The sequence below is a fragment of the Haemaphysalis longicornis genome, unplaced genomic scaffold (assembly GCF_048455015.1).
Source record: "Haemaphysalis longicornis isolate Haplotype H1 unplaced genomic scaffold, Haemaphysalis longicornis Haplotype H1 scaffold_1, whole genome shotgun sequence".
In the NCBI taxonomy this organism is placed as follows: Eukaryota; Metazoa; Arthropoda; class Arachnida; order Ixodida; family Ixodidae; genus Haemaphysalis; species Haemaphysalis longicornis.
In genome coordinates, this window is record NW_027526203.1 from 302528985 (window position 1) to 302553794 (window position 24810).

Genomic DNA, 24810 nt, shown 5'->3' on the forward strand with positions numbered 1-24810 from the left:
GCCGAAGCGCGGGATGCGTTCAGTGAGATAACGTAGCGTGTATAAAGGGCGAGAGAAAATTTGGTTTGAATGAAAGTTGAATATAGGTGAATATTTAGTGAAAGTTAAATATAGGTGAAAGTCGAATATCTTGGTGGTGCCAGATAAAGAATGCTGTCCTGTGTCTTTTTTCGTTCTCAGTACTGGGGAGTAAGAACTGGCTTTAAAGCAACAAACGAAAATACACCGAGAAATCCGAAATTCGTGTTATCTACACTCATACTGCAAGGGCAGTGATTGAAACTAAGAGGCAGCAAAAAAAATCAGAAACAAGGAAAAGATACTACTCTCGCATGAAGCTTTTTCTCTCGAGAACAAGGAAGAGTATACGCCCAAGAGAAACAATTGCTGTGCGCCCATGTACTGTGGTTCATTCAAAAAATGCAATTACCTGGCAAGGGTCAATTTCTGATGGAAAAGAGAAAGTATAAGCCAAGCTCATGCATACATTCGAATGTTTCTACGTTCATATAAAGCTCTCCAGGCTGACCTTGAGCCACTACACATTAAGTTTATGCTTAGAATGCTGATCGAGGATCCCCATTTTTGTACGTGCATTATCTACCTCCTTTATTATCGTATTTATGATAGGAGATTGCTCCTTTCCTGGAGAACTTAAATTGTGTTCACAACTACTTGACTCCTTATCGACATTTCGAAGTACCAAGTTTCCGATAGCGATATTCTTCTACTTTTCCATCCCAGGCGGAATCCCGCAAGCTATATAACAATACTCGCCCGATCTTATACTGAAGAATTTGTTATATAACAAGAATCTAAACAAAGGTACTAAAAACTGTCACAATGCAAAAGAAAAGGGGAGGGGGGGGGTGAGAGGCACCGTTGTCTTGGGGAGTATTTGGACATTGCTTCTGTGGCCTCGAAGTGGGGCAACAGCAGACTCTTGAAGTGAATTTTATGTCAAACGTGTGACCTTCATCGAGCAGCATGAGGCAACACGAGGACACGAGATTCCTTTTAAGATGGATCTATTTGAGTTTGACGTCGGCTTCATGTGGTCTACAACTTTTGGGCTACGTTTTACTGCTCACTCACTCACTCACTCACTCACTCACTCACTCACTCACTCACTCACTCACTCACTCACTCACTCACTCACTCACTCACTCACTCACTCACTCACTCACTCACTCACTCACTCACTCGGAGCCAGAACTTGATTGGCAAATGGCATCCCTAGCTTTTACCTCATAAAAAAAAAAAATCGAATCAGCTTTCTGGGCATCCCGTCATTTCTAACGTCCCCGTTAATGTCAAAGTCACCAGCTTAGGCCAGCTAAACTCAACAGCGGTTGAACCCCCGACCTCACCTCAACCCCACCCTAAACCTAATTCGAAACTATACGTCTGTTCAACATAAATAAAACGACCGCAAAAGGGAGAGAGAACACACGCGCACGCACACCCTCACAATGAACTCGGTTTGATTAGAGACAAATGCGAAATTAAAGATTAAGAATCAGGATTGTAGGGTTTAACGCGTCGACGCAACGCAGGTGATGAGGCCCGCCGTAGTGGAGGGCTCCGGATTAATTTTCACAACCTAGCTGAGGATCTTTAACGTGCGTCGAAATCTCGTACACACGGGCGTTTCTGCTTTTCGCCTCCATCAGAAAAGCGGCCGCCGCGGCCTGGAATCGAACCCGCGTCCTCGTGCTCAGCAGCACAACGTCTCAGCCACTGAGCCTCCGCGGCGGGTAAGAATCGCGAGCCATTCCGCTCTGTGAAGAAGGATGACAAGCGACGATTTAAAGAACACGACATAGAGATGACAGAGAATTTAGGTGAAATGTATGCGCAAATCTTGTTTGTCTTGAGCGTTGACGGCGGTCATCCTTAATACATGGCCGCACAGTTACATGGCCGCACACATTTTTTTGACCAGGGATCTTAAAAATGGTGCATGTTGACAACTAATCCCTCAAAATGCATAATCAAACCATGAAGCGTTTAAGTTAATTAAACTTCTGTCATGTTCTGGTATTGAAACAAAATCTAAAGCCCCTTTCAGGAAGAAATTAGGTTTCGAAGCTTTTTCCGATACAAATGCAAAGTACCCAATACAATCATCCAAAGGCCGAATCCAAAGGCCACAACGCTGAGCTAAGCAAATGTGATGTTATGATTTATTAACTATTAGTTTGTTTACTATCTATTAGTTTGTGATTGGGTCATCTGAATGCGCTGAATCGGTTAGCTCAGCGTTGTCGTTGATCTTGACTGTGGTTGATTGCATTGTAGACTTTGCATTTGTATCGGAGAAAGCTTCGCATTTCACCACCACCACCACCACCACCAAGTGCCCTCCCGTTGTGTAAAGTTGGCTTTCCTGCTTCGAGATCTGGCGTAATGTCGCCATCAGTGAGACACAGAAAGGCTCGCTTTAAAAAAATGCTCCTTTTAATAACCAATCTACTCAAGATGCGTATCCAAATGATGAGACGTATAGGCTTGAGGTAAAAATCATGGCTTGAACGGCGTGCGGCTCTGGTGGTGACCGCACACACCGGGATGTCTGTTTTCCAACGCCTCGCGCTTCAAAGACCTGTGGAGCCTCCGGAGTTGGTTCGCAGTCATGAAAAATACACGGATTCCTAGCCTTATAAGGTTCGCCTGAAAGAAAATTTCCCGTCATCGAAAGGCAGCGAAGCCCCCGTCCAACTATTATCGGTTTATCGCTCTCTGACGGCTGGACACACTGCAGGAAAGTTGTTGAGTGTCAATTGTTGAACCGCTAGTTGCCCGACGAGCCGCACGCCACTTACGACGACAAAATAAGCGAAGTAGCAGCCTGCGCGTAACCGGGCGGAGAGGTCGTTATTCAATCGCACCCTCGCAACGAGCATCGGGCAAGGCTAGGCCGGAGAAGTGCTCCGCGTGCTGCTCGCCACGTGGTGCGGAAGAAAAAAAGATCGGTGCGAAATGGTGGCCGCCGTTGCGGTCAGGTGCGCGCGGAATCCCCGAGCCCGAATTTACATGCGACATCTCCCAGCGGTGTTGCGGCTGACTGTTCCTTCTCGACGCGGCCGCCGCTGCATGCGCGCCCCGAGAGCGCGCGTGGCGGAGGAAGCGAGAGGGTTGTTGCCGAGCTAGTTTCGGTTCCCTCACGCGTCCCCCTCGCCGTGCCCCTCGGCGGCACCTGCTCGATGATTTGCGCCGAGAACTGCCAGTGAGCTCCGCGTGCTCGCGCCGTCTTGGCCTGCTCGTTCGCTCCGCCGTGTGACAGCTGTCCGCCGACGGCTTCCGAACGCCGGCCGCGTGACCTGCGCGCTGTCGCTCCTTCGTCAAGACCAGGAAGCCGCAGTGGGCTGCCAGTGAGTGCTCCGAGCCGTGGTGAAAGGATCGCGCGCGTTACCAAAGCCGCACAACTGCGCCGCCACCACCGGGGAATCGGCAGGCCATCGACGACATGAGCGCCGGTGAGTCCCATCCCGTCTACTTGTGCTCGACGAATCTGTTGGCGCCATTTCCCCGGCCGTGCTGACACGACTACTCTTGATGACGCCTCCGTCGGGAGTTGTCTTGTCAGTATTCCTGGGACGCGCACCATTTCCATTCGCGCATTGTTTACCACCTCATGCCAGAGGATCGCTGCACTCGAGCGTCTTCTTCGTCCTGGCTCCGAAAATTTTTTACCGAGGAAGGCTTTAGAGTAGGGTTCGGACCAGATACCATGGCCAAGAACTGTTGATTATGAAAGACAGCTGTTGAGGAGCAACAGGTAGATGGATGTGTTGATCTGCCAAAACGATTCGCATACAGAAAGATGCCTGACGAATGTGATGCCCAAAAAAATTTCGCGGTTCATGAGCTGAAAGGCCCGAGCGATCTCCTTAGCTTGAGCGGCACCGGTGAACAGCTTTTAGTGCTTCAATGAACGGTAGTGCGACCCATAAAGAAAGAACGCCAAGAAGACACACCGATGTGTCCGTCCACTGCACGAGCGCTGACGCCCAAATCAGCAGAGCCCATGTCGTCATCTTTCTTTCGCGGACTTGCGTCGTTATTTAAGCCCCGTTTCCCAGTGGTTTGAGTTCTTCACACTAGGGGCTTTGAGATGATGGCTGCGCACTAACGGTACAGTGGCTAGAATAGAACCTGGAGTGCAGCACATTGCTCAGCAGTCCGGCATGCGTGCTGTCCCGCCACTGTAACGATGCTCATGTTGTCGATAGCATTGGCAAAGGAACAATGGCTTTGTGGAAATTTGCGAAAATATGGCACGCAGTACTGTGGTGAGCACTTAGCGAATGGTTAGGAAATAATTGTCATACCCCCTATTCCACCCGTATGTACTTAGAACTAGCACGAGGGGAACAATATTATCCACGCTTGCGTAATTCCCATGTTTCCTATCACTCGGGTCAGACACTTAAACAAAGGACTGGCAACAGGCGGACCAACAAGGTAATAGAATAGCTAGCGAGAGACGAGGGTAGAAGTGAAACCCTACTAAAGAAATCGGGGGAAGAGGGGGGGGGGGGGGGGAGGCGGTGGGTGAAAATCAAAAATACCTTGGAGCAAGATGGAAGAGGTGTATGGCACGCACTGTGAGCTTGGGGCCGCCTAACCGCGTGCCCTCATGTCGGCGTACCAGCGTTGGGAGGGTCTTGTAACGGTTCCAAAAGAATTCGCAACGGTCAACATAGGCTTGAAAGACTTCACGCTTGAACGTCTTTCTGCTAGAATATTCGACAGGACACTGCAAGGACGACGTACCGGCACAAGGCGACGCAGTGCGCAACGCAGTGGGTCTCCCGAAAGTATCGGGAGCGCTCGAATAGGTTGCCAAGGGTGGGGCCGCAGCTGTCGGTGTGCTTGAATAATGGAAACTTAGGTTTTTGCAATTATGCGCAGGTTTCTTTTTTTTTTTTTTTTTGCTAGCGATGCGCTGTACATTAATTAATGAAGTGTGCCTTGAGACACCGACAAGAGGAGTAGACAGGCCTCAAAACCGACCACGAGCGGTGGAGATGCCCTTGATTTTTTGGAGCATCGCGGGATTAGGAAAAGGTAGCTAGGCTATGAACGAGAACCGAAAAAAAGAGAGGGGGAGGTATATTGCTGCTGGCACGCGTTTTCATTTCGGTATACGTCCGACTTACTCGAAAAGCGCTTTTTACGAATCTAGGTTATAGTTTTCATGGCTCCAGAGGGGAAAAAGTGATTCACCTTTGCTCTCCTTGGATTCCATGACTTGGCGTCGCATTGGTTGAACGCGACCTCATTCATTAGTTCCCAAACACGGAAACCAGCTTTCGTCGCTGAAAAGGCGTGGATCAGCAATAAAAGGACAAATCTTTATGTTGCAACAAAGAAAAATGTGTAGATCTTAACGCCCTTTTCACCTGCCTTGGATGCCTCTCTAAGACAGGACGAGTAACGTAGCCAGAAGGCGAATCGAGCAAGCGTTAGGATGCATGTGCTGCCCCGCATAGACAAAGGCAGGTTGAAGCTGCCGGGACGCAGCGCAATTTAATCGTTAAAGCACGGGCATTTGGGTGAGGATGGCCGGAGTAGCGCGGCTTGTTACGCGAAGGTTACCACAATTATCGCGCTAGCTAACGACTCCGGAAGAGGAAGGGAAAAAGGGACCAGGCTGGTTCGGAAGGGGAGCCACCGTGCGCGCGCGGTTCGGCCACAGCGGCGACACGCAGACGAGCGCGGCGCGGGGAAGACGCGGTATTGAACGGCCGGCGCGTGACCAGGGGAGCCCGCAATTGGGAAGATGTGGCCCCGTTTTGGCGGTCATGAAGACGCCGAACACGGCGCTCCCCTTGTCCGGGCGTCAAAGCGCGCGCATCGTGGCCGCCGCAAGGTCAACCGTCGTTGACCCGCCCGCATCGCGGGTCACTACGCGCCGGGGCCTTCTTGCCGGCAGAACCGGGCCTGCCGCGCTGGAAAACTGTGTTAACGGGTGACCAAGAAGCGTCCGAGCAAGGACCCTGCGTGCGCGGCTTGACCTCGGAGCGCGACCCCAGGCCGACCTTGCTCTCCCAGAGCTCGCCCCGGGGGCGACCAGAGTTCACGCCCCCGAGAGGCCGCGGCCCGTCACAAAACAAGAACGGAGGCCGCACACTGAGAGGGGCCGAAATTTGATGGGCGCAGCGCGGGGAGGAAATGGCGTTGCTGCATATGCAAATGCAAGAAAGAACGCCGCAACGACCCTCGATGGAGGAAGTTCAAGCTACGACGCGCCGTCTCAGTTTTCTTACTCGGCAGAAATGCACTCAGCGGTCCGGGCTCGGCACGAAGAAAAATGCGGAGCAAACCTCTGCACGCGTCTGGATGTAAATGTTGCGGGTCGCCCTCCTTGGGTTCTCGTCGACCGCTCGCGCGTGCCTCACTCAACGGTCATTCGGGACCTCACGTTTTTAAACCATGTTATGCTGTCTCGCTCAGACGATCGTTCCGTTGCGGCGATACTTATCCTGAGGGAGCGATCGCTTTCAGGCTTCAGCTCCCCCGCCGCACGCGTCCATATTTAGCTCGAAACGCTGGTGTAGTCAATACGTCCGGTTAAATGTGACCTTGTTGGTTAACCTTAACTGCCTCACACCGGAACCGGAATTGAGCCTTCACACCGCGCTTGTGATTGCCGCATAGTTAGCAGCGGCCACTTGAAACTCTAGTTTCCCCTCCTGATCCTACACTCAAAAAAAAAAAAAAAAAAAAACTACAAAACTACAAGAAAAAACGAACAAAAAATAAAAACGACATTACATCCTACACGGACGGAGCTTCTAAAAAGTTGAGAATAGGCCTGGAGCTGAAATATCTTGTGCGTAGCCCCGGCTGGGAAAATACAGTCCGCCGAGAAACCGCACGTGTAGTTTAGTTGCCCGTAAGCTCTATAGGCGTAGCATCGTCAGGCGAGATGTGGAAGTTTTGTAGCGACGAAGGTTAGCCAGCATTTTCTTACCGTGATAAAATAAAATAAAAAACAACCAAGCAAACAATGCAACATTGATTTTGCAAAATCCCCCATTAAAAGATTAACAAAAAAGCCTGTTCTTAGACAAATGTTTTAGTGAGCTGGAAATGCTATCATACTGCAAAGTTATTTGCTTGGCGTCTCGGAATGGGAGCCTTTGTTTACTATTTTCGCATGAGCTAATCGTCTAACGCTATAACATCGGTGCTGCGTCTATACAAGCTAGGCGAACCTCTTTCCACCGTTGCATCCACTTGAAAGGATAACGCTTACTGGCTCCTTCAGTCTCCGCTTCACACGCCCGCTGACAGCAATCTCGCGGGTGCCGCATAGAGATATGGGTGCCCAACACATCCTCTTGTCACGCGAGGAGAAAACGGCAAAACAACTGAAAACGGCCGTATACGAGTGGCTGGTCAGTAATGTGCCGGGTGTCTCGCGTTTGACCTGTCTCACTACGCGTTACTCGCGTTACATTTCAGAGGGCGCAGATGCACCCGTCCTGCGCTCAACGAGGGAGGCCGGCAGAATCTCGACGAGTCAGAGGTCGTCAAAGCAAGAAAGAAAAAAAAGGAGGAAAAAGAGACGTTTGCGCGGTAGTGAGGGAAGTGGAAACTTCGCTTGTGTCCGCGTACACACTGCCCTAAGGTCTTGCAACCTGGCGACAAACCAGTGCGTGCTCGTTGCACACATCCGTGCACAAAACCGCCGAGCGTGCCTGCGAGGGGAGGTCGAGCAGCAGACGAAGTGTGTTTGCGTGGCCGTTACGCAAGCGATGTTCAGGTTGCGCTGGCGCGGCACACTTCTTGGGCAGTGTTGACACCGCCGCCGCGTCATCCGGCGGAACCTCGGGCCGTCCTCGCAATCAAACGGCGCGCTCTTTCGCAGAAATAAACAGCCCGCGGTGGCCATGTGTGCTCTGGGACAGGTTTGTTGTCTCTCGGGTTTCGAAAGGCCCCCCCATTGTTGTGGGGATTCTCCAGAACAACGGAGATGAGGCGCCCCCACAAAGGCGCGGGAGGACGCGCGGCCCCCACGCGCAGGCCGGATAGCCGCTCGTCGAAGAGAGATCGCCCAGGCCGGCTGGGAAACGAGGACCCGGTCATTACGCCTATGTAAACATCTCGCGGGGAGACCGAGCAAAACTGGCGCGCAACGATGCACGCACGCTGCGACGTGCCGCAACAGAGTCGCGTTTGCTTCCTCGTCTTTCGTTTTACGCTCCCTTTTCCCGCCTTTTCGAAACCTCGGACATCTGGAAATGGCTGGCCGACTGCTACCACCCGCTGTTTTCTCGGTATGCTATGCGCCAGAGCACATATTTCCGTTCCGACAGCATCCAAGAACATAAATCGGCATCTCTTTGATCTCTGGTTTTTCCGTTATATGACTGGAATATGCACGCATTGCTTGAGCGACCAGTTTGAAATAAGCTCCACAAACACAAAAGATAGTCCCCCTTGTGGTAAGAAAAAGAAAACACTTGTTGGTTTTGAACGCACCTAGTGAGGGCTCCGAATAAGCTTAGAGGGATCGTTTAGAGTGAAATCCTCACGAGCATGCGGGCTTTGACAGAATTTAATCGCTAAGGGGGGCTAAGAAGCCGTGATGGTGCCACATGTGCCAATCCTGCACCTCATTATAATCAGGAACGTTGTCCGGTAGCAGTGCGTACCTGGGGCGAAAACGTCGGTCGTCGCGCGACAAAGACGAATGCCACACACGCTGTTTTGATGAAGCTATTGGTTGTAATGTTTATATATTTATTTTTTTGCCCCAAATTAGAAAAAAAATCGCTATCGTCAATGCTGACTGCTTCCTCAACTGTTCAATTCAGATGTTTCTCATTGAAGAACACAGTGATAGGTGCGAAGATAAATACTTAAGGCCGTGTCTAGAGTGCCGTCCGACGGTATTATAAGCACTCCACTATATCGACGTCCACCGGCGTTTTGTACAAAATTGCCGCGTCTGGCACTATATCGCTCTAGATAACGTAAAAAAAAGGCAACCTAACCTACACATAACATAACATGATCTAACGCACACAAAGAAATAATTTAAAACACCAAAAGTAACCTAAGCCATAAAAATCATAGCTCAATTTAGAGATGAAAAAAAAAAAAAACCTAGGCAAAAGCCGGCCTCGAACCACTGTTTTTGGGTACACTACAACGACAGACGCTCAGGGCGGTGCTAGCCTGGTCTTTATTATTCGAATGGCGTCGGACGGCACTATAGCCATGCCTGCCGCGATCAGCTAGAGTGCCGTCGGACGGCACTCTAGACACTGCGAATACTTAAATGAGAAACGAAGTGCCTCGTGCGTCATTTCCCTCGTTCGTCTGCGTGCCTTTGCGCTATCTTGTTCAATGTTACCCAACTTGCCTCGCTGACCTTATTAATACGTTTCTGACCCGCCGCGGTGGCTCAGTGGCTAAGGCGTTGCGCTGCTGAGCACGAGGTCGCGGGTTCGATTCCCGGACGCGGCGGCCGCTTTTCTGATGGAGGCGAAAAGCAAAAACGCCCGTGTGTACGAGATTTCGGCGCACGATAAAGCTCCCCAGGTGGTCAAAATTAATCCGGAGCCCTCCACTACGGCGCGCCTCATCGCCTGCGTTGCGTCGGCGCGTTATACCTCACAATCAATCTATTAATACGTTTTTGTAATAAGCGACAGGGGGCTATTTGGCTAATGGTTGCTCACTGTTATCCGACTCGCCCAACTCACCGTATTGTTCGCACGCTTCTGTAAATCCCTCACAAAAGAACAAGAAATCACACTTAGGCAGCAAAAGACCAATGCTTTTCCTCACCCAAGAAGACTTCACGCTATATACCCCACAACGTATACCCCCACCTGCCTCACTGTGGAGAGCCCTCGACTTTATTTCAAATGGTCTAGGCCTGCCAACAGAATGAGAACATGGAAACCATTCCAAATCCAACTTTAGAGCAGTGGGAGCGAGAGCTGGCCAGCTGTAACTCTGATCGTCAGCTTCGGATCGTCGAGAGGGCGAAGGCGGCAGCAAGCTCTTCTGGGGTCCTGGACTGAGGACTCCACTCACAGCGCTCTTACCTGATCGCAATAAAAGTTTTCCTCCTCCTGCGGATGATTTCTTTGCTAATGCATAACGTTTGTTTAGATGACCTTTTAGCCATATACATTTTTGTTCTCGAAATTTAGCCAATGCACTCACGTACAGTAGTCAAAAAGCGGTACGCCGTTGTTAGCGCACGTGCACGCCATTTAACATGGCATACAAGCCGTGTGTACCCTATTAGAACGAATTTTCGGAAGGCTGAATTATGTTTCATATCTAAGCATGGCCCTTATGTCCAAACCCGCAGTTATTGACGCAACTGCGTGACGTCATTACTGGACTCATGATTCCGATGTTCCAGTCGTCTCACTTTGTCAAGAGGACAGGCTGCACTGCTACCACGACCTGTCTCACGTTCGCTGTGGCAGTGTGATGCGCTTACCACTATCCAGAAATATTCGAACACGGCCCGTGGGAAGTTCCTCGCGTTTATTTTGACAACGCAGCTGCTGACGGGGGGGCTCACAAACGTTCCGAGCAAACATCGCGTTACCTTGTATGTCGGCGTCTTTGCGCCTCGTTGGTTGGTTTGTCTCCTTCGGCGACCGTGAAATGAAAGATGTGACCCCCTTTTGCGCGCGTGTTCGGAAGCAGGCGGCATGACAAGAAGCAGTGGCGGATATAACCACCTCACGTGACAGAAGCAAACATTCGTTCGGTTCGGTCCAGGCGGTCAAAGAGAAGGCGGCGGAGCTTGACGGGAGGAGGGCACCCGCTCCCCCACGGGCGCAGAAAAAGTCGACGAGCAGGAAGCCTGGGCAATCGGCCCGCTCAGCCGGCAGCGTCGTCCCGTTTCTTCTGGGGCAATTAAGGCCCTTTCCGCGCTCGGATAAAAAGATCGCGCGCGCATCTCTTTTCCGTGGCGGCGCGCGTCGCGAGCGAGGTAACGGTTCCCCTCCTCTGCGTGCCGGTTCCGTCGCATCGTTACGACACCTCGGCGGCGTCGCTCTCCCCCCTTCTTGAAAGGACGCGCTGCAGTGAAAGCATGCGTGGCGGCGGGAGCGCACTTTCGGAAGCTTGACCCCTTCCGGTGCATTGGGCTCGCAGCGCGGCCCGAGCGCGACTGCGCCAGGTAGGCGTGTAGTGGCTGCCATTAGCAGGGCTGACCTTGGAAACGCCGCAGCGTGGGCGACGTCAACCCTGGTCGCTCAAAAACACGGAAACTAGACCGCGCCGCGACTTCCCGTTATGAGCTCGTGGAGGGAACATTCGCGCGGACAAGTTCGTGCTCCGGTTCTTATGGCCGCCCCTCTCCCGGCCGCTGGACGGACCATCGCGGGGAAGAGTGCCGGCCGGCCGGACTCGCAAGCTTCTGTGGCCCTAAGCTATGCACGAAATATTTACGTTACGACATGATCGCGTGTGCGCGGTATTTTGTTGCTTTTTGAAAGTTTTTGCTCTTGTATACCACAGAAGACGGAGGGCTGAAGGTGCGTCGAAGGCGAGGGTCACTACGCATACAGTGGTTCCGCTTCATGGATTCGTACTGAGTTCGCTCGTGTTGATGACGTGTACGTAATGCGATGGTTCGTCTTCGTGTGTGGGTAGATCTACAGGGGAGGGTTCGAGCTAGCACCGGTGGTCTAATGCGCCATCTTTATTTTGGTTTCATGAGCCAGTTCGGAATTTCAGGGGGAAGATTTCTTGACTTTCATATGTCATTCTGCGTCTGTTACAAGCCCCCTGGGCTTCATACTCGAAATTTATCATTAGAAACTTCCTAAGCGGTTTCCTCGGAAGGTGAAAGTATCGTCACTAAGGAACAACGATCGCGATATGAGCGCTGGCAACCAATTTTCCACGCGGCTATACGAGCAGGCGGCGTTTGCATTTGCGGATGAACGTAACTGTTTACGGAAGCATGCTGAGCCGAAGGACGCGGGTTCGTTCCCGGCCGCACTGGCTGCTTTTCTGGTGGAAGCGAAAAGCAAAAACGCGCGTATGTTGAGATTTCGGCGCACGTTACAGATCCCCAGGTGGTCAAACTTAATCCGGAGCCCTCCACTACGCCGCACCTGATAGCCCTGGTGTCCTTTCGGCACTCCCCAATTTTGAATTTGATTACTGAAGCCTGCTTGTAAGCTGGGCCATAACGACTACACAGTGTTTTGAACCAGCTGTGATGTTCTTCCTTTGCGTGCCGCCAATGCTCCATTCGTGCGGATAACAACCGACCATTGCCCGGCTTCGAACCGAGCCGTTTTCTGTACTGCGGCGAAGCCAGCTAAGCAGACAAGCTAGACGAGCTTGAAGTGAGGGAGAAAAGAATTGAGCTTTAGGTGGCTGTTGTGGCTGCTGGCTTGTGCCGGGAGGGGTCATCGGCAGCTCTGATGACCCAGGCCAGAAGGTTTGTAATTCTAAGTCTGAGCTTTCCAGCGCCTCCTCACACTGCTCATCACAGAATAGGACATCCCCAGAAGATGTGGGGAAGGGTTGTGAGGGTGCCTCATGCGACTAGCTTCGACACGTTTCTTCACGCTATACTTATTGCAGCATGGAGGAAAGAATACTCTGCTTTTCTCCGTGGCCAGCGAAGACATCGGCGCGCCGGGGCTGGAAGAACATCCTGTGCATGCGCCGGCTCATGGCTTGGACGCTAATGGAGTTTTGTTCTTGCTCGACATCAGCTTGAAAATCTCTTGTTACGTGTGCATGCTTGACGGTGGCAAGGTGGCGCCCGTGTAACTGGTAGAGTGACTGCATCTCAGCCAGTGTATTTTTGACAGACTTAAGTTTGCCTCTGGCTTCTCGTCGTCCAAACTGAGGCAACTCTCGCGCGCGAGAATCTCGCCAGTAACGTTACTAAGACGCGCGCCGCGGCTGCGGGTGCCCGGTCGCAACATGTAGGAAAGATTTGTTTACTGTAAAATTTTCGGCCAGGGTTTATACGCTGGATTGCACGCGTGCATGAACTGCCTTAACATGTTTATTTATTTTGCCACGGCTTCTGTAACGACACTGTTGTCACTCTTAGCGTTATGACGCAGTTGTGAGTTTAGAACAGCTGATCCAAATCGCTTTGGCGCCAGACAAAAATGACAGCGCCATACCTTGCTTCCGCAAATCCATTCGGATAGGCTCGTGTAAATGACTCCATTTGTTCAAGTGGCGAAAACAACAACAACAACAACAACAACAAAAAACGAAGCGCTGCAGTCGGCGCCGAAAACGTCCACTTAGACCTTGCGGATTACATTTTGGGCACCATTCCAGAAATTTCCGTGCCTGTGTGGTACGACATCATTTTTCAAGCTAATGTTATGAGCAAAAAAAGTGCAATGCAATACAAGCGACATCGTAGCAATCATAAAGCTGCTGAAAGATGCAGCGAGTGCATAGCTAATTGCCGCCATGACGATATTAGCAAGGGCAGTGACTGTATTTTGTAGCGACAGCGTAGTACAGGCGTAGTACATGAGACAGCGTAGTACATGAGAAACTGTAATTTAAGATACGGTGGAGTTGTCCAGTCATGCCTCCCAAGGTTGAATGTGGGGAATACAGGTGCTTTGAATCATGTAAGACCAAATAAGTTTTAAAACAGAGCCCGACGCGATGCACAATCTTCGTTCGTTTCTGGAATGCGGTTGGTTCGTGGCTGACAAAACGCTCATTTTGGCCTCTAATCACTTGTTTACGAACCAAGGTTTCACCGAACGAACAGAACGAGGCAGTAGCCAAAACGAGTGACCAGGAAAAAGCACCCGGAAAATTCGATGCTTGCTTTATGTTTACACTGCAAACTGTTAATAATGCTCTGCAAAAAACAAACCTACAGTTAAGCCATGCATGACTCTTAATGACAGCCGTTCAAGGCAACTTTTCTAGTTTTCGGAGGGACTTGCTCATCAAAGCGTATAGATGTTAAGCTTTCAAATACAAGCGTTCCCAAGAAGAAAAGGCAAGCACCGCGTCGTTGCGAGTTAGGGTCGCACGCAGACGAGCCCACTTCTCCGAGATACTTCTACCGGCAACAGTTCTTCCTAGATGTCGGCGCTGTGCATACATCTTTGTGTGCGCGTTTTAGGCATGAAAGGAGGTATAATGTGAGACACGGGGGATGTGCAATAATGTGCACCATTTCCTATTCACTCAGGCGGTTGTTGAATCACTCTTTGAAATCGACGGAATTGTTTGGACACGTAAGGTAGTGCCACATTTAGACACTGCGTGTCGCCACCTTTCGGACTTCAGAAGTTTATTGCAAATTTAAAATTATTTCCGCCCGTTTATTTAGAAATCTCTTGCGGTTACCCTATGTAAAACACTGGCTTTCGTATGAGCTGGAGGACATGCACTACACAAAAATCGGTTCTCTGCTCCTTTAAAGTAGGCTTCACTTTTAAACGAAATGTGCTGCTGTGAAAACATTTTAGGGGCAGTATGCGCCATTCTGTATCAAAATATGAAGCGCCGTGGGCGAACGGGTGGACGTAGGGGGAAGATACTGCGAAGTGAGGAGGAGGGCAGCGGCTTTTTTCGGTCTACGCATGCAAAAAAAAAAAAAGGGGGAGGGAACATATACCACCTCCGCTGTAAAAAAGAGAGAAAGAGAAGGAAGACACCACATTCTGCGATGACTGCAAGCAGCCTACAGTTTGATATGCAATGGAAACAGCGCAGGCATCCAAATGATCGATACTTCATCGAAGGAACGCAGGACCATTTCATAGTTTCTGTATGTTACATAATGCAAAATGATAATGTGTACGATATGCACAGCACGTCAAAGTCACTGATGAGATCGTTCTGAAATCATCCTAATCCATATCATACATACTATGTCAGAAATGTTCGGTTACAAGCAACGCAGTTGCCGTGTGGAACAGGCGGCACATATGAAACGAACTAAGTCGCAAAAGTGCTTCATGGCTGTATACGCTCGCATAACAGAGTGAGTGATTTGCCTGCAGCGTCGTAAATGTCGTCTTGTCGGCGTGAACAAAGCGCCGCGTCATAGGTAATCAGGTCGCCAGCACCTGCCGGTTTAGGTTCATAAAAAGGCTATCTTTCATACGGCCACGGTTGCAGTGAATGCGGCGCACCTGGTGCCAGGTGGGCCCTGTGAAATGGGGTTTGGAACCAGTCTGTTAGAGAGGTCGTTGCTACCGCAGAAGCCCCGCTGGCTTCGGCAATAGAAACGCAAGCGACGGTGCCATTGCTCACGAGCACTCAACAAATTGCTGGCTTTGTGACAACGCAGCCCGAATCAGGGCAAACTTTCGCGTCCGGCAAAAGTGCGAGGCGGCCGAGGGTGCAAAGGTGCGAGAAATCTCATTCGGTGGCAATGGTCAATTCGTGATGTCTCTTCTCGTCCCCCGTGCCTAAAGCCGTTCAAGCGTCCAGAGCAACGGAACCGAGCTACCTGGTTGTGCTTCGCCAGGGACAAAGAAAGGGCTGTCATCCTGCGGATGTGACAGCGCACTGCGGCGACGGCGGCTCTCAGGAAACAGTTCACTGCACCCTCGTAGCCGGAGTCGCGTCCATCACCGGAGCTCGGCGCACGCTTTCCATCAGAGCGCCGTTCGGTGTTGCGGCCAGTGCCTGCGGCGGCAGCTGTTCCACCCGCTACCCCCCAAAGAGCCTTCGAAGAGATAATGGACGCTCGGGCTGTCCGACGGAGTTACGCCATGGCACAACACTTTCTCGCGCCAGCAGCCGGTCCCCGCTCTCGGGGGCGTTCTAATGAACGACCTATTGTTCTTATAGTGTCTCGGAGGGCCGCTGGACGCGCTGTCATTGACCGGCCCGCCGCGAGCTGCATCAAGGTTCCGCGCGGAAGATCGGCCGGATTCCCCCCCTCTTCGTGGACTCCCCCTTTGGCGGCGTGCGGGGGCGAAGTCGCTAATGGCCCACTTCCGCCTCCGATGCTGTGCCGCAGACCGGCCGCAGACTCCGGCCCCGCCACCGGGCCCCCCCCTGGTAACGGGGCCGCGGAAAAGGAGCGCCGCTCACTGCCGCTACTTGACAGCGCGGCGACCCGCACAGCGTCGGAAAAGGACGCGCTGGAGAGCCGCAGTCGCCTCCACAATGCTGTCTCTCACTCTGGCGGCTCCTGAAGGCCCCGTCAGGAGCTGACGCCACGGGGCCTTCAAGAGCCACCAGAGCCTGGCTGCAGCGGAGGCCGGAAGGCCACTCTTTGTTCATCCCATCACACGTCCGAACACTTCTTGTGAAGCCAACGGGGAACTCCCCGCAATTTTCCTTCAGAACGGTATAGAAATTTCATGGGTACGGGGAATGTTACATTGAAACTTCTTTTAGATGCGAAGCATCTCATGCTCGGGGCTGTGTCCCTCCCTCCCTCGTTGTCGTTGTCCGCCGTCCGCACTCTACTGCGCATGCGCGTCTCTTCAGCCCCGTCAGCGTTTGGGCTGACGTCAGCGCAGTCCGCTATAAAAAGAAATAGTTAGGCGGCGCCCGGTTTCGATCCCACGGCTCTCTGGCCGCAACGGGAGGTACGTGGCGCTCTTCCCACTGCGCTACAAACCGAGGCGGGAGCTACGAACGCGCCTTATGTTCTTCACTCATTCAAACTACGTCAAGAAGCTACTGATACAACGAAGGCACGCAAAGCTGAACGTCAACGGAAACGACGAACTGAAAACTAATGGGAACTTCAGTCGACCCCATGGCTGCTTCGCATACTGCTCAGGGTTCCCCTGCGGGAATATGGTGTAATTTTGTAGTGTTAAAGCTCTCTCTCAGCTTGTAACGTGTCCTCGTAGAAAAGCGATAGGAGTCGCACGCTGCAGCAAGCAAAGGAATATAAGCAGTGAAGTCACAGGAAAAACATCTTCGGCAATTTTTTAAGTTCAAGAAGTTCCGGGCTTTTCTGCGGCCGCATAAACGCGCTGCTCTGTAAAGGGAGGGGATAGAGGGGGAAGAAACCTTGGGAGGAATATAGAGGGGACAAGGATGGATGAGTAAATAATGCCCGGGTGCTTGATCTGAGTTTCTGGCATGGAGAAAATGCAAATGCCTTCTTTCGCCCATTTAATCTGATTTTACGGAATAGCAAAACAAAAAGCAGAAAAAGCTCTTTCTTATTCAACTGACAAGTGTGTAGTTGTGGAATGACCTCGGGAGAAAATGGCTCCCGATATGAGCAATCCGTGTTTTGCAGAAAGCGCGCGGCTGCCACCCAGGCACATTTTCCTCCTCTGCCGAGCGTCCGGCGAAACTGCGCTGGCCGGCCGCTCGGTGACCACACGAAGATGGCGGCCCAAATAGCAGCAGCAGCAACCGCTCGGCAGACAGCCCACCGGTCGCGCTCCGTTTACTCTCGTCTCACGGCAGCCCGCGCGCCGTCGGCTGTCTGGCGCTGCGTTCGCACGGCAGGGCAGGTCGGGATGGGTCAGGTTTCGGATCAAGCCATCAGGCGAAGCAGCACAGCGTCATTTGCGACAGCCGCGGAAAACTATACGCAGGCGGCCTTCCGACGGCGTGCTTCCTTTCATGCCACCAGGTTACGCACTTGACAGGGAACAAGTTCAGCTGCCGCTTTCGTCATAAAAGCTGAAACTTTTTTTTTGTGTGTGTGTGTGTGTGTGTGTGTGTGTGTGTGTGTGTGTGTGTGTGTGTGTGCGTGAGAGAGAGAAAGAAAGAAAGAAAGAAAGAAAGAAAGAAAGAAAGAAAGAGGTTGATGAGAGAGGGGGGAAAAGAATGAATTGGGATGACGCAGGGTAGGTGCGGTTTTGGAAGTGTATACAAAAGCCTTCCCATTAAAACAGAAAATTGCATATTAGCTGGAAGAATGCAACTGCAGGTCTCTTTTAAAGCTTTGTAACTAAATTCAACTTCGAAATAATTTAAGACAGGCAAATTACCCTGCTGAATCTTTTTACTTGCACATCTTCTGTCAAAGTCGCAAGCTAAGCCTCAGAGGGTAAAGTGCGAGGAATTCCCCACTTCCTTTTCCTTCGCAAGGCGCTTTCGCTACCGGCACATGGTGCACATCCCGAATAATGACAGTAAAGCACAAGCCGCAATTTATAGATGCAACTAAAACCTGTTGTCTCTTAGGTGGGGACAGGGCTCCAATCCTTAGTAGTCCTGCAACCGCCCGCACTTGCTGTCATGATCTGCAAGGTGGCTTTCTCGCATTGGCAGCTGTCAACGCTGTGATGCCGAAGCTCACGGTATGGCCCCACGCGCGATTTTGTTCCCTATGTGCCCTTGCTCAGGCTTCACTAGTCGTACCCGCAGAGATCAAATGCTATTTCTTGGAAAAAGCCTATTGAAACCTCTTCGAATTAGGCTGCTGAAGGTTTACTGCGTTGGATGCGAAAACAGCTGGCGGAGTGGCCAGTGGTGGATCCAATCTGAACATTTTGGGGACGGGGAATATATGGCCGATCAATGATATACGTTCTAAGGGCCACCTTCCGCCCCTCTTCTAATCCGACACGGAAACTGGCCGTGCTTGTTCAGGTACCAAGCTGAGGCCTATATAATCAAATGATGAACATTTAACAGCTGGCAGCCAAATTTGAAACCCCATAGTAAAGCGCGCGTTTAACACCCCTTAGTGCTCGCGGCTTTCCCTTTCTGCCATTCTATCTGGTTCGGTGGTGCGCCCATGGCCAACCCGGTGCTCCTTTTCTTTGGAAGAGAATTTGACTTCACGGGCACGGCTACTTCATCCCATTTCGCTTATGCTTAATGGGGAGCACTGTACTTTTTTTTCTGCTGTGCCCGCTTTCCACCGAACGCGCCCATGCGCGTGTACGATTACGTTCAATTTAGTCGGCTTTGTCTTGAGCACTCATTGAACCTGTTGGCGAACTTATTCAGTGTCTTCGGGGGGCGCCCTAACTCGAACACCTAAAACGAAAGAATACACGTCGGGTTGGCTTTTGCGATAGCATATGGAAAAAAAAAAAAAAAGACAAGGCTTTATAAATGTCGCAGAAAGGCGAGGTAAAAGCAAACACAAACAGAACAAAGCTAGAGCTCGTACTTTTCCAGGCAGAGCAAGAAAAAAAAAAAGATAAAGAAAAAGACTCGCGCTGTCCCAACAGATGGCGCGCGAGCAGTACGAAGGCGGGAAAATTGAATTCTATTGAACAAGCCCCCCAAGCCCCCCCCCCCCCCCCCTCCTTTTTCCAATTCATTGTGAGAGGAGTGAGAGGGGAGGGGAAGAGCGTGAGGGGGAGTGGAGAGAGAAGGAAGGAGTTAGGTGGCAGGGGCGGCAGATGACTCGTCTTGCGACGAAATTTGCAGTGAAGCCAGCAGATACGCTGTCAATTTTTATTTCGTCCCATTTCAAATAAAGCGGGATTATATGGCTCGGTTGTGAACGCTTGCACACCAGCACCCCCCCCCCCCCCACCTTCCTCTTGCCCCCCTTGCTCACCAGCTGTGCGGGAGCGTGGCCGGAGGAGAAAATAGGCCGGCTTCACAAGGACTGCGATGACAGTCGCATATAAGGTAATCAGCTTAATAAAGGCTTGCATGTCTATAGATTCGTAATAGCGGGATAAGAAGGTGCGATTTACTTTCACGAGTTTTACATGGGTGCGATACTTGCAGCTGTTTTTCGCAGTGTTTTTCGCCAGTGTTCTCCCAGGTTGAAACCAATGCGCCACGAGTGACACCATAAAACTGCGCGTGCGCACGCACGCACAAGCACACACGCACACACGCACGCACAAGCACACAAACATGCGGGATTTCGCCAAAATATACTTCGCAAATTAAAAACTAAACAGGCGTATGAAATTTCAGCATGCAAAGGAAACTTCCCGAAAATCCGAAGCCGATTAATGAAACGATAATTGTATACCAATTGTACAGGTATTTGCTGCTGTGATGCGTGGTGTTTTCTGCATTCACATTAAGAACGAAGGGGGACATGGCGGTTCTTCGTCAAGTGCGAACCCACAGCATCAGTTGTCCCTAGCAGGGTACCGCCTTTAAATGGAAATCCATAACACTCGATCAGTCGGTATTGGTTGTTGGGGGAGGAACGCACGACTTGTGTGTAGCGACGTACTAGCCCTTGCGTAGCTCGCACACGATCGTCCTGTCTCCTCACGTGCAGCTAGCTGTGTCTACAGCTGCTCGGTCCCGGCCCGCCGCAGGGCGCCTCCTCGCGTTGCATCATCCCTGGAGTTTGGCGAAAGGGAGGGCTCCAACATGGCCGGATGCACTGAGTGCACCCACCCGTGCCTCCTCCTCGGGGCGTGACGACAGCGCGTCTGAGTGCAGGTTTCTCCGCTCCGTCAAGGCGTGAAGCTGCTTTATTTGCGTGGGATATCGGGCGCGCATAGCTCGAGAAGGAGCCGTTGCGCAGGGGGTCTTCATAGTGGTCAGGTAAACCCCTAATGGCGTGCACGCGGGGCGACCGTCGGTACTTCTCTGGTTCGGTTCACTGCAAAGCCAGGCAAGGCGCACTGAGAACGAAGGTGGGCACCCGTAGACTGCCCCATTCTGGACTGCCCAAATCACTTACTGAAGCGGACAGCATTGATTGCCGGGCTACAATGTAAAACAGCTTGCAGTCTTGTCCGGTTTCTTTGGGGCACATGCCACACAGAAATCTCGAGACGTGCCGTGCTTACCGCTCTCAGAACGTGCTTCTCGTGCAGTGTTTACCGGTGCAATTCCAGCCTATTCTTCCCATCTTTCTCTGCGCCCAAGAGGGACAGAAATGCGTGAACATGTTTCATAACCATCTAGGGGACGAAGCCACCATTGCACTCGCCCTGATTTGCCAGACAAGCCCGGGGAAATTTCGGACAGCCTCCCGTGCCATGCGACGAGCCCTGTTTGCTGGCGCGCCGGTGGCACCGATATCCCCACGCAGTGCAGCAGCGCCAGCCCACGGCGCAACGCCGCGCGCATCACGCAGGGCCGACTCTCGTCTGCCTCTTTACGGCGACCTTGACATGAGCGCATCGTCAGTTGGCACTGTGCTGGGCCCACTTTGCTCCCACTCGGAACGCTGTGCCACGGCGCCACCTCGAGCGTGGGGACATGTTCTGCTTTCGTTCCCTCCGCGTCTCGCGCGCGACGACCCCGTCGTTTCTCGGACACAAGGGCTAGAGGAGGATGGCTGATGTACGCTTTTAAGCCGAGAATAAGGGTTTTTTTGGGCATTTATCTTGATCATACACTGCCGAACCGGGAGCAAATCTTGTCACGGTGGCGGGATGAACGGCCTGTTGGACGAGCGCTTTTGCAATCAGTAAGCCACTGTCTGAAACCCACACCCTGTTAACTAATGTACCTTCTGCACGCAGGCACACGGCTGCATACACTAGAGCCCAAAGCGTGTGCTGGTGTCGCTGAAACTAAAGCATTTCTACATTTTCTACATTTCTGCATTTCTACGAATGTTCCGGAACAATATTGCTGTATGGAGCGGACTGCGACTGAGAGCGACAGCTGTTCAGGCTGGCAAGCTAATAGTTGGCACAACACCAGTGCAGCTGGTGACGTTTATCGTGACGTTTATTGGATGCGCACCAAGACGTCTTTGAGACTCCTAAGCACTGGCATTGGGTGCAGATGGCGGCCTATAGCCTAAAGATTAAATCAATGCTCGAGCGGCTGTTCTTAGCGGTTGGTGCCTTAGTACTGTTGAACACTGTGAAATTTAATTATTACGACATCCTATTTCTCCTCGGCACGCCTCCTCTTCGAAAATGTCTATGGCCAGCGCAACCTTTTTTGGGTTTATATTCTGCCCAGTGGAGCCTTGGAGTACGATTTCGGTGTTGCGTGACGCGAGCGCACAGGATGCCAAGAGTCGCGTGTACCGCGCAGACATATTAAGATGTACATAATTCTTCCCAATGTGCAAAAGAACACGCTTTGCAAAAGAACACGTGCACACCGGGATGACCACATTTCACCACCACTATATTTCACCACCACTATATTTCCTGCACGTCTGGGCTGTTATCTGAAGCCTCCACACAGTTATGCATGACCGCTTATGTCCACACACCCTTTTTCCTGAAGTCACGGGAGACCGTGTACTTCATCACGGGCAGGGTCTCCCCGATGTGCTTTGAGATGCCTAACGTGTGTTCGCATGGATCACGTTCATGTCAGCAACCTGGCAATGAAGAAACCTGCGGAGTATAACAAACCCATTGACATGTCATTTATGAATTACGAAAAAATTGGCGAAGCTCGCACTAAGTTGCACAAAGCTTGAACCATAGCGGAGCAGGAGGATTTCTTTCTATGTAAGCACTGAAGGACACACCACCACGCATTGCATTAAGTTTGGAATTGTTTATTTACATGTTCCATCGTCACTTGTCGCTGTTGTAGCATTATATGTAGTCATGGTTATATCCATCTATATCGTCGTCTTCCTCATGCATTACTGGCGCGCCCGGATCGTTTTGTCCGCAGGCTTTCACATTTATCCCAAAGTGGAACGCGTCAGCACGTGCTAGAACCGGCGGCAACCGGCTTCGCGAACTGGGCGTCTGTAGCGCGAGCTGTCTTGTGCCCCCCACCTCCTTCCCTTGAGGTGTGGACACACGTGAACAGTTTTCTTGGTATTTTTTTTGCGAGCACCACGCGCAATCCTGGACGACGCCGGGCGCTCCTCGTGAAACGCGTGTTCACGGGCGCGGTAAACGGAGGGAGTAAGTATGACCCGAGGTTTCTTGATGACACCGCATACATTACGGCCAGTAGCAACTGTTCCGCTGTTAAACAGCGATTGGTTCTGTAGACAGCACCGCAGTGATGGAGGCATTGAGAGTCCAGGGAGTAGAAGAGATATGGTTCTTGGAGGACGTATACAACAAATGTTCTGGCACGATGACCCTTCATAAAAGAGTGGAAAGTTCCTCACCAGGAAAGGCGTACAAGGGGACGCCATCCTAATGAAATTATTTACAGCACTTCTACAGGGGGTAGCTGGGAATGCTACCGGGAGCACTCAGGGGTGCGTGCAAATGGAAAGGGGATCTGGGGGAGACTCGCAAAGAATGCTTCAAAAATTGTTCTCAGAACGTTTAGTCGCAGGGGTAAGGATAAATACGGAAAACCTAAAGTAGTCTTAAATGGACATGTAAAAAAAGTCTTCAGCCTGTAGTTAAGGAAGTAGTCGAAGAAGTCTATAAATGTAACTACGACAAGGCAATTGGGCGTAGAATTATTATGGGGGTGAACACTTCGAAGTAAGGAACAGTAGGACACCTATGTTACTAAGAAGAAATATTTGAAACGAACGCGCACTCCCGGTGATGACTTACCGGGTAGAGTGCCTATACTAAGCGCCTCTAAAGAAAGCTTTGGTTGGCGTAACGAGCCGCGAAAACAAGAATGATGGGAATAACGCTGAGAGACAGCAGACGAGCGCAGTGAATTAGAGAACAAAAAAGGGCTACTGAGGAGAGACGACCGCAGCACGGGAGTCCTGACTCTAACGTTACATCTGGATGTTCGCCGCAGTGGCGACCAGTTGTGGTGGCACTCTGCTAGGTGCTGCGTCAGATGGTGCGGCATGTTTTCAAAAGGTTTGAGCAAAAATACTGCGCACACGTGGAGTTTAAAGCGAGTTCGTAAGATACTTCAGTGGTGTATACGGTATACCGCACAATGAAAGAGAATTTCGGGCAGGTAAATTTTCGTTGTAGTTGGCCTGCACGTAAACAAAGTGGTTGCTGCCCGTGCAGTGAGGGGGGACACAAGAACTATGTGCTGTGATGTTCAAAGCCTAAGAAGACAATGTGACTACGCAGTTCGCAATACTTGACCGAGGGATTTAATTTTGTATTCGTACTAGTAACCCGCTCCCGTTCTTTAGGCATTTTCATTTCTGTGAAAAACTCCCGAGACAGCGTTTCGACACGTGACCCTGAACCTTTTCAGGGCTGACTGTGGATGTGCGTGACACAGACAGACGCGTTTAATAAACGGTTTCAAGAATGGTTTGCTGAGGTCAAGGTTTGCTGAGAAGAGTCTCAAGTCACAGATAAATCGTCACTTGGCAGAAGCTATAATAAAGTTGCCGTCCCCTTCCAGTAGTATTGGACAGTGTTTGTGTGGCCGCTGTGACGCGTCAGTTTGCAACTCTCAAACGTGTAATGGTAATCACTGAGCTCGTCAATAGTTTGCATGATACATACACAAAGTGCTTGTCAACTGTTATTAGAACGAAGCTTTCTTTATATCCCTGATGGCGGTATCCGAAACAAAACGCACTGCAGGAAAGCCCACTCCGCACAAACGGCGCGCACGTGATGACGATGATGGCCCAAGAAAAAATCCCGGGCCATCTCCACTAACGTTAAACCTGGGGAGGGGCGAAGCACGTAGTGCATAGGTGTATTATTGGAGCCTTGGCGTTTTTTCTAACGGAGATGAAACCGTTTCGGGGTAGAGGTTACGCAGCTTTGCTGTAAAAGTCTTTTGTCTTTCAAGCACGAAGCTCTTTAGCGCGAGGCGTAAACGAGTGTCCCCGTATTTTTTAGTAAGCATTACGAAGCGCTCCAGCGCGAGGCGTAAACGAGTGTCCCGGTGTTTTTTTAGTACGCGTTACGTTCTAGCGCAAGGCGTAAACGAGTTTCCCGGTGTTTTAGTACCGTGACTATATGAGACGACGCTTACGACGACGACATGAGACGCCCACAGCCGCAGCCTCTAAGGGGCTTCGCCCCTAAAAACTCGGGTGGAAGACATGTAAGCTCAGATTTAGAGGGATAAGTGGAGTTGCGCTGGTCATGCAGTGCGCAGGAC

The 24810-nt window shown here is 51.2% G+C and overlaps 1 protein-coding gene across 2 annotated transcripts in view; it reads left to right on the plus strand.

Annotated features, from left to right (window-relative positions):
- The first annotated feature begins 3173 nt into the window (after positions 1-3173).
- Positions 3174-24810, plus strand: part of LOC144149549 (calpain-9-like) — a 118531-nt gene continuing 96894 nt past the window's right edge. The window contains exon 1 of one of the 2 annotated variants that reach the window (XM_077681187.1): positions 3174-3479. The gene's annotated coding sequence lies outside the window, so the exon portion shown is untranslated. The remainder of the gene's footprint in view (positions 3480-24810) is intronic. The other variant, XM_077681179.1, reaches the window with a different exon arrangement.